Raw genomic sequence first — 8,229 nt, 5'->3', positions numbered from 1 at the left:
AGGCTCCGGACGCGCAGGCTCAGCGGCCATGGCTCACGGGCCCAGCCGCTCCGCGGCATGTAGGATCTTCCCGGACCGGGGCACGAACCCGCGTCCCCTGCATCGGCAGGCGGACTCTCAACCACTGTGCCACCAGGGAAGCCCTCTGTGTAAACTTTTAATGCCATTTTTGTTGTGGCTTACTACAAAGCTTACATGCTGATGGTGTAGATGGTTGTCTAAGTTTATTAACATAAAACCCCATCACCTTATGCCACGCTTAATAAAAACAGATTATTTATATTATGGGTAGATTACTGATTTGTTAAAATTATCTCAGCACACATAGGTTTAGGCTATATATACATGTACTACATATATATAGAACATAGAATTAAGTTCACATTAAGTGTACAGTTTTCAATATATACTGATAGCATCATAAAATTTGTATGCTTCATCTTCATTTAGATTTTTAGATTTGAATTTCTTTGTTGTGACTTTTTCCAGGTACTGAAATTGTGAAGCCATATACACCTGTATCTGATTCCTTATTTTCAGAGTTCAAGGAACCAGTTCTTCCCAACAATAAATACATCTAATTTTTGATCAAAATCTACCCTGCTGGACTCTTCACACCAGAGCTTGATCATCTTCAGATTGGTTAGTATATATTTTTTTAACCTAGATTGTGTTCAGGTTTGGATCACATGTTACACTTTCTTTTTGTTATTTCCCTGTGGGAGTCTGTCAAATATCTTAAACTCATCATGTCTGCAACCAAAGTTGTGTTCTCTTAGTCCCACCAACCTATCCTTGCTTCATATTCCTCATGTTATTTGCAGCATCACTTTTCATCCTCGACCCAATCTGGAGACTCGAGTCATCCCTGAGTCTTCCCATTTTCTCCCTCCCAATCCAGTCACTAAGTTTTATTGAGTCTACCTCTCAGTGACTTTTTAATCTTTCTTTTCTATCCCTTCTTCCACCTTCTTGGATCAAGCCTTCATCATTTCTCTCTTAATCTGTAATTGGTCTCTCTCAGTTGCCTCTAACTGGTATCTTTCTATTAATCTGCATTTTCCAGTTCTTTTTCCATACTTCCTTGATGATAGATTTAATCATGTTGCTCTGTAGCTTTGACGCCTTGGATGGGTCTCCATTACCTGAGTAGCACAAGTATTTTGTATAGTGAGAGGTGAAGCTGGAAAAAGCATCCAAGTCTTTGCAGGTCATGAAGAGGACTTAATCAGTTAGTCCAGAAGTTTGTCATCCTCATTCTTAGGTGCTTGAGTTTTTTAGAATGCCTCTCTCTATCTGTCAAGTACCTTTTTAAAAATATTTTTTTTAAATATCACTTACTTTATGAAGCCTCCCTCCTCTTCTGAACCCCTCAGTAACTAACACTTTGTTCATTGACCTAGGATAAGAATAAATAATATTCCTTCTTTACAGGACTTTGACTTTAAGGATAGATATGTCTTATCTTTGTATTTTCCATACCCAGCAGGGCAGTTAGTGCATAACAGGCTCTCAATAAAAGTACTTTGAAAGAATTAATAAAGGGACTATAATGAAATCTACTAATATTTAGAGACTCCCCCTTCCTGTTTCTACTCCTTTTTCTGTGTCTTCAACTTTTCACTGCCTTTTACCTAACAATAAAAGAGCTCTTCCCCTTTTAAGACAGTATTAGCAGTAATATCGAGTGAAGTAGATCACTAAAATTTGGAAATAGAGAAAACTTGTTGCTGTCTGAAAGTTAAGCTCAGCAGTCTACATATAATAGATGTGATGAGTCATCTTTGGTTACATAAATCAAAATATTGAATATAAATGTGAACCTAAAGAATTTTGGAATACCTACAGATCTAGTGAAGGTGATATCACCTTGTGAAGGACTGACAACATGATTGTAATATAGCAGCTGGAAACTTAACTGATGGTATTATAACCTATGCATAGAGATTGTGTAGCAGAGAGCAGGGTGGAGAGTCAGCATAGAGCATGGGAAAGGAAAGCCAAAATAGCAAGATCAGTGTTTTTACAACTTCATCTAGGGGAACTAGTCATGGCACAGATTCTGGTGCCACGTAGAGGGTTGTACACTGGCATGGCAGTGGTAACTCATGAAGTCTCATTATGGCCTATGTGAGCTACCCTATAAAATTATCCACTTCTTTGTTTCAATTCCATGTTCATCAAGCAACTTTTAAACGATTATTTTGCCCTTCCAAATGTTCCAAATGTTTGGTCTTCCAATACTGGGAATGAGATGCCCGGGTTTGGTCTTCCAATACTGGGAATGAGATGCCTTCCAATACTGGGAATGAGATACCCTGGAGATGCCCTTCCAATACTGGGAATGAAATGCCTTCATGAGAGCAGTGATAACTCATGAAGCCTCATTATGGCCTATGTGAGCTACCCTATAAAATTATCCACTTCTTTGTTTCAATTCCATGTTCATCAAGTAACTTTTTTTTTTTTTGTGGTATGCGGGCCTCCCTCTGTTGCGGCCTCTCCCGTTGCGGAGCACAGGCTCCGGACGCGCAGGCTCAGCGGCCATGGCTCACGGGCCCAGCTGCTCCGCGGCACGTGGGATCCTCCCAGACCGGGGCGTGAACCCGGCTCCCCTGCATCGGCAGGCGGACGCGCAACCACTGCGCCACCAGGGGAGCCCCATCAAGTAACTTTTAAACGATTATTTTGCCCTTCCAAATGTTCCAAATATTTGGTCTTCCAATACTGGGAATGAGATGCCCTGGATGGGGCATATAATGCTTAGGTCACTAGATGCAGGTAGTCAGGCTGAAAATCCATTGCCATTCTGGCATGTGTGCTTTAATCTCTTGTGAACTTGATTAGCATCAAGTCCTTGCATGAGTCTAATCAGTTCTATGACATTGGAAGGACAGGACTGTGGACAAAAGTTATCAAGTTAATATCATTCTGTGAGGCTGCTTTAGTAAACAACCAGCTGACTTCTTCCTGAGGATGTTCTGATCTTATGGTCCCTTTCAAACTATAACAAGGAGCTTCTGTTACTTTCTAATGTTTAACTCATCAATTACTACAACATTCTTTACTATCCTGCCATGGACAAAAAAGGGAAAAATTATGAGCATCCAAACATTTAAAAATAAACCAGAGCATTTGAAATTGTTTTTAAAATATGGTCAGCTTTATTTTTTATTTTTAAAGTTACATTGAAAATTTCTAAAATGTCCTAAAGACAGTTCTCTTATATGAGTGGTACATAGCTATTATATCAACTGCATAGCAGAAAACGGTTTATTCAACTGTTTTGATTGAAAATTTGGAAGTAGCATGCCCCAAGTATGGTTTCTGATCTTGCTTTGTCTTATGGGAATTAAATGCAGAACAGCTCTTGTTTCAATTGATAGGTATTTTCAGAGATTTGATGGAGGCAAAGTTAGCACATTTACTAACAACTTAAGATATTGGAATACATTTCTCTTTCAATTTTCTCTCCTACTACGCTTATTACTGTGGTTAAGAATCAGTATGTAAGTAGTGAATATGTATTTTCCACCCTATACTGTGCAAGACAGGTATACTTGGACTCTGCTTTTGAAGTGCCTAGTTTTAGTTTAGAAATCAAGCCTTTATCGGTAATTTGTAGTTAAATATTTGGCAGTAGTTTGTATGTTAGAGACTCCAGTTGATTTGGGAAAATAATATTGGGAAACGAGTATAATGAAATCTCATAATTAATTTGATTATAATGATAATTTGAGTATAATGACATACTTGGGAGCCTAATGAGTATTCTCAAAACCCCTTACATTCCTTAAAAACTGAGATGTAGTCTGATAATTATGCAACCTGTTTCTCCTAGTGTTCTTAATTCAGCTAGGTTAATGGTCTCATTTTTTTTCCCTGATTTTATGTATATTTCATTGTTTAGGAGATTATATTTCTGTAAGCAATCCCGAGGGCAATTTTAAAATATCCCAGTTCCAAGAATTGGAAGATCTCTTTTTATTGGCAGCAGGAACAGGCTTCACACCAATGGTTAAAGTACTGAGTTATGCTTTGACTAATATACCCAGTCTCAGGTATGTCATTTTGTCTTTAATTACTACCCCTTGTAAGACTGCTAGATTAGTAGAAGGTATTCTAAATCAATTAAATACTTAGTGGACCTCAACAGACATGTTATCCCTCAGTCATCATTTCTCACTCTTCTTCCTCCACTCCAAGCTGTTTTACTCACTTGATTCCTTTACTTTTGATATTTTTGGTTACCTAATTGGCACTAAAAAAACATTCATGCTAATTCACTTTTAGACTTTCCATTCATGCATATTTTTAATTCTATAATCAAAATAGTACTTTTTGAGTTGTTGTTTTTTCTTTTAAGGAAAGTGAAGCTGATGTTCTTCAATAAAACAGAGAATGACATAATTTGGAGAAGCCAATTGGAGAAATTAACATTTAAGGATAAAAGGTATAAAAGTGGTATTAGCTCTGTTTTTAAATATTCATACAGATTTAGTCAGTTGATACCCTGCCTCCTTTGGTTGGAGTTTTTAACTGACCAGGAAACTCCTTCAAACAAAAATAATCACTAATTCTCTTTAAAAAAAAAAAAAAAAAAAACTAAATGTAAGTAATGTTAAGTAATGTTAGTATACCTCCCTCAAAGAAATAGTTTGATAAGGTCAATGTGACATCAAATATGTATCAATAAAATATATACTGGGCTTTATGTTTATGTTATGTTGTTTATACTGAGTTAGGTTTCATTGAAAATGATCCAGTGTAGCCAATTTGGTAATTCAAAATTTTCTTGTTATAATGGGGACAGATCAAATAAATCTGGTGAGATACATTAAGCAAAAATAAACATGTTTTTTTACTACAGGATTTCTTAGAGCCTTTACTATGCCAATGTCCATTGTGACTTTCCAAGAAGTGGATTCCTTCTGCATTGTTTAGCAAGATTCTCTTCATTTTTGTTCGTTTACATTAACATGTATTAAATATCACTAGTGGTCCTCAGTACACACTTTGGGAAATGCTGGTATAGGAAATAGAAAAAACTCTGAGTCAGGCTGAATTCAGTGGTAAAATGAGGCAGCAAGAACAGCAAGGTGGCAATTTGTTTCATTGAAAAAAGAGCCCTAGCACAGTCCAAGGAAGTGAGATAATTTAACCACGCATATGCCCCATCTCCCTTAAAGAGATATGAAAGCAGTTGGAAATTCAAAACAAAATTTTCAGAAGAATGAATTGGACAAGCTGTCATATTTCTGAAGTATTTTTGTAATCATTAAAAACTATTTCTAAGAATTGCATAACTTCATAAGTCATACAAAATATCTGATGTAAGTATTTATGCTTATGACAGTATGGTGGAGTTAAAGTTCTAGACATTTTAAAAGTTAAAGACCTCAGAAATCCAGCTGTCCCAGGGGCTCCAGGTTCTTCTGAATACTTTCTGAGCATCCTCACTAAGGTGATGCCATGGTTCCTTCTAGTTTTTTCCTCCCTGTTGTCTCCCATACTCCCCCTCTTTCTCTTCTAGTAAATAATTTGCACAAATGAAGGATGACCTGAATTTAATTATCGAAGTGTTTTCTTACATACTTAAAACATAAACCTAAGAATATGTACTAAAGTAGTTGCATGGCAATTTAGAGCATAATTTAAAGAAATACAAATTCCTGGGTTTTTCAAGTGTCTTTTTCACTAATTTTCAAAGTGGAAAATCGGAAGCAGCATTTATCAGAAACCCTAAAGACCTAAATTCTGGTTTTCAGTCTACCCTTTACTAGCTTGAAACTGTATTCAAAAATTACATAGCTCTGTGGGCCTATCCCTTTATTTTCAAAATAGAATAATGACATCATTCCTATTTACTTCATAAGCCTGTTGTGAAGACTAGAGAAGATAGTGTAAATGCTTGGAAATTGTGAAGCCCTGCCTCAGATATTTGGATTGCTGTTATGAAGGACCTCTGTATACATGTGTTCTTGTATTGACTGTTTTAGCTCCTGTTTCCTAATCAAGCATTTAAAAGACTTTAAGCAGACATAGCTACACTTTTTTAGCTAGGTTTTTAAAAAAAAAACTATTTCTGGCAGTTTTGGGACATGGTATTCTTCAAGATAGTTTGCTTGTACAAGAAAAATTCATTTACTATTATTTCAGCCAACAGACATTGTGCTCTTAGTCTATCTGTTGATATGTTAAACTCGACATAAGAAGTAACGTGTATATGTATAACTGAATCACTTTGTTTTACACCTGAAACTAACACAACATTGTTAATCAACTATACTTCAATATAAAATAAAGTTAAAAAAAAATTTTATAAAAAAGAAAGAATTGGTAAAAAGGCATGTGTTGACAGCTTCTGAACATGAATTGCCCTTTAACAATGTCCCCTGTGTGTTTTGTTTTGTCTTGTCTTTCTTGGTCCACATAATTTGGGTTGGTGGAATTGCATAGGCTGCAGGATTGAGGATGAGGAAAGGCCCCTTTTTTTCACTTCTGGGTGTTTGGCTCTAAGTGAGTGAGGCGCTCCAGTTGCCGGGAGAAGTGAGAGTGTTTTGCTTCTGGCCTGCCTTTACCCTCTCTCTCCCTGCTCTCACCTGCCCGCTCCGCTCCTGTCCGCTCTCTGCTCCCTCCCTTTCCTACCACTTCCTGGAGGTACACTCTGCTTGCTGGGGGCCCTCTACTGGCATTGACTTCCAGCGCCGGATGATCTGTGTCCCCCTGGAGACTCGGGGTCAGACCCTCACTGGAAAACACAAAGGCCTTGGGGTCAGACCCTCAGTGAGAAACACAGAGGCCTTGTGTATGTACGTGGCTTTGGAACATTTGTCAGGAACCTTCCATATTCTCAGGTTTTATCCAGATAGAGGAGAAACCTAGCCTTAAATGTTGACTGATGGCTGTAGGTAGTACTGTTCATTCAGAGCATAATTGTTGAGTCCCATACATAGAAGGAAAGTGAAAGTTCAAATTTAATATAAGGTAGTTTTAATTTGTCACATCTGTCATTTAGTTAACATTTAAGGCTTAATTTTTTTAATCTGTTAAACCACCCTTTCCTACATCTTGACTCTCCTATGTCACTGCTCGTTTTAGTAATAAAGTTTCTGGTGGCAGAATGTGAAACTTGAACACATCTCCTTGGTTAAATTATTATTGGATTGTGACTATTAAGAAAAAAGAAGTTCTATAGTTAAAACAAATGAAATACCTCACTCTCTGTAGGATTAGGACACAGCTTTCCATTCAATCCTTTGGGGAACAAGGAGGGATAGGAAAAATGTATACTGAGACTGGTGTATTATCTAATATTTTCATTTTTAGCAAGCATGCTGTGCTTGTCCTCAGAGTTTATCCAAATAATATAGTTAGCAAAGGAAATTCTTCGAAACATTGTTGTATGATGGAAACTTATTAACCTGTGACCTCGGGCAAGTCACTTGATCTGACGGAGCTTCAGTTTTTCCATCTGTAGAACAGGGACATCAATATCTCCGTCATAGGGTTGTTTGGGAGTGGGGGCCATGAGATAGCAGATGTGGGTGCCTCGCCCAGAATTAGCATATTTGTAACATTCATTTACTCATGAATTTCCTGTGAGCGTCTCCCAGGTGCCTGTAGGGGGGTATAACAGGGAACAGGATATTGTGTTGGCTTATCTTCTCGTGCAATCCAGGGAATGAATCTCTTCATTTTCCCATGTTGCTAAACTTAACAGAATTGCCGAAAATAGGTAGACCATTTGTACTCTTTTAGGATGTTTCTGTTTCAGTTCACTTTTCATGTCATTAAGCTAAAATTTCAACGGAAAAAAAGTTAGCTTGCCTGAATTTTATCCAAATATTTTATTACACTTTACTGTTAACTCCAGTAGAAGGTAAATATGTACAGCAGCAGGTGTAGCTAATTACTATGTAAACTGAAATCCAAATTAAATTTCACTTATCTCTGTCTCGACTACTGAGCAGTGTTATGAGGCCTGGTTGACTCAGTCTTACACGCTGGTACTCCCCCCTCCCCCAGTAGAATGCGCCCGCTCTGAGTTCTCTGCTTTTGCAGAATTCTTTTTGAGGTGCAGGACAGTTTGACAATGAGATTGACTTCTGGATGGCATTTTGTAATATATAAATATAATAAGCATTTTCCTTCCCTTTCAAAGCAGTCATGTTTGAAGATAATAACCTTATTTTAGTAAAGTTAGTAGCATATTGTTTTCTATAAATA

The 8,229-nt window shown here is 37.3% G+C and overlaps 1 pseudogene; it reads left to right on the top strand.

The window, feature by feature from the left end:
- The window catches only part of LOC102984447 (cytochrome b5 reductase 4-like), a 46,086-nt pseudogene that overhangs the window by 29,242 nt on the left and 8,615 nt on the right, over window positions 1-8,229 (top strand).

The sequence above is a fragment of the Physeter macrocephalus genome, chromosome 10, assembly GCF_002837175.3.
Source record: "Physeter macrocephalus isolate SW-GA chromosome 10, ASM283717v5, whole genome shotgun sequence".
Lineage (NCBI taxonomy): Eukaryota > Metazoa > Chordata > Mammalia > Artiodactyla > Physeteridae > Physeter > Physeter macrocephalus.
Note: the sequence above shows the minus strand (reverse complement) of the source record. Positions and strands in the feature narration are given on the sequence as shown.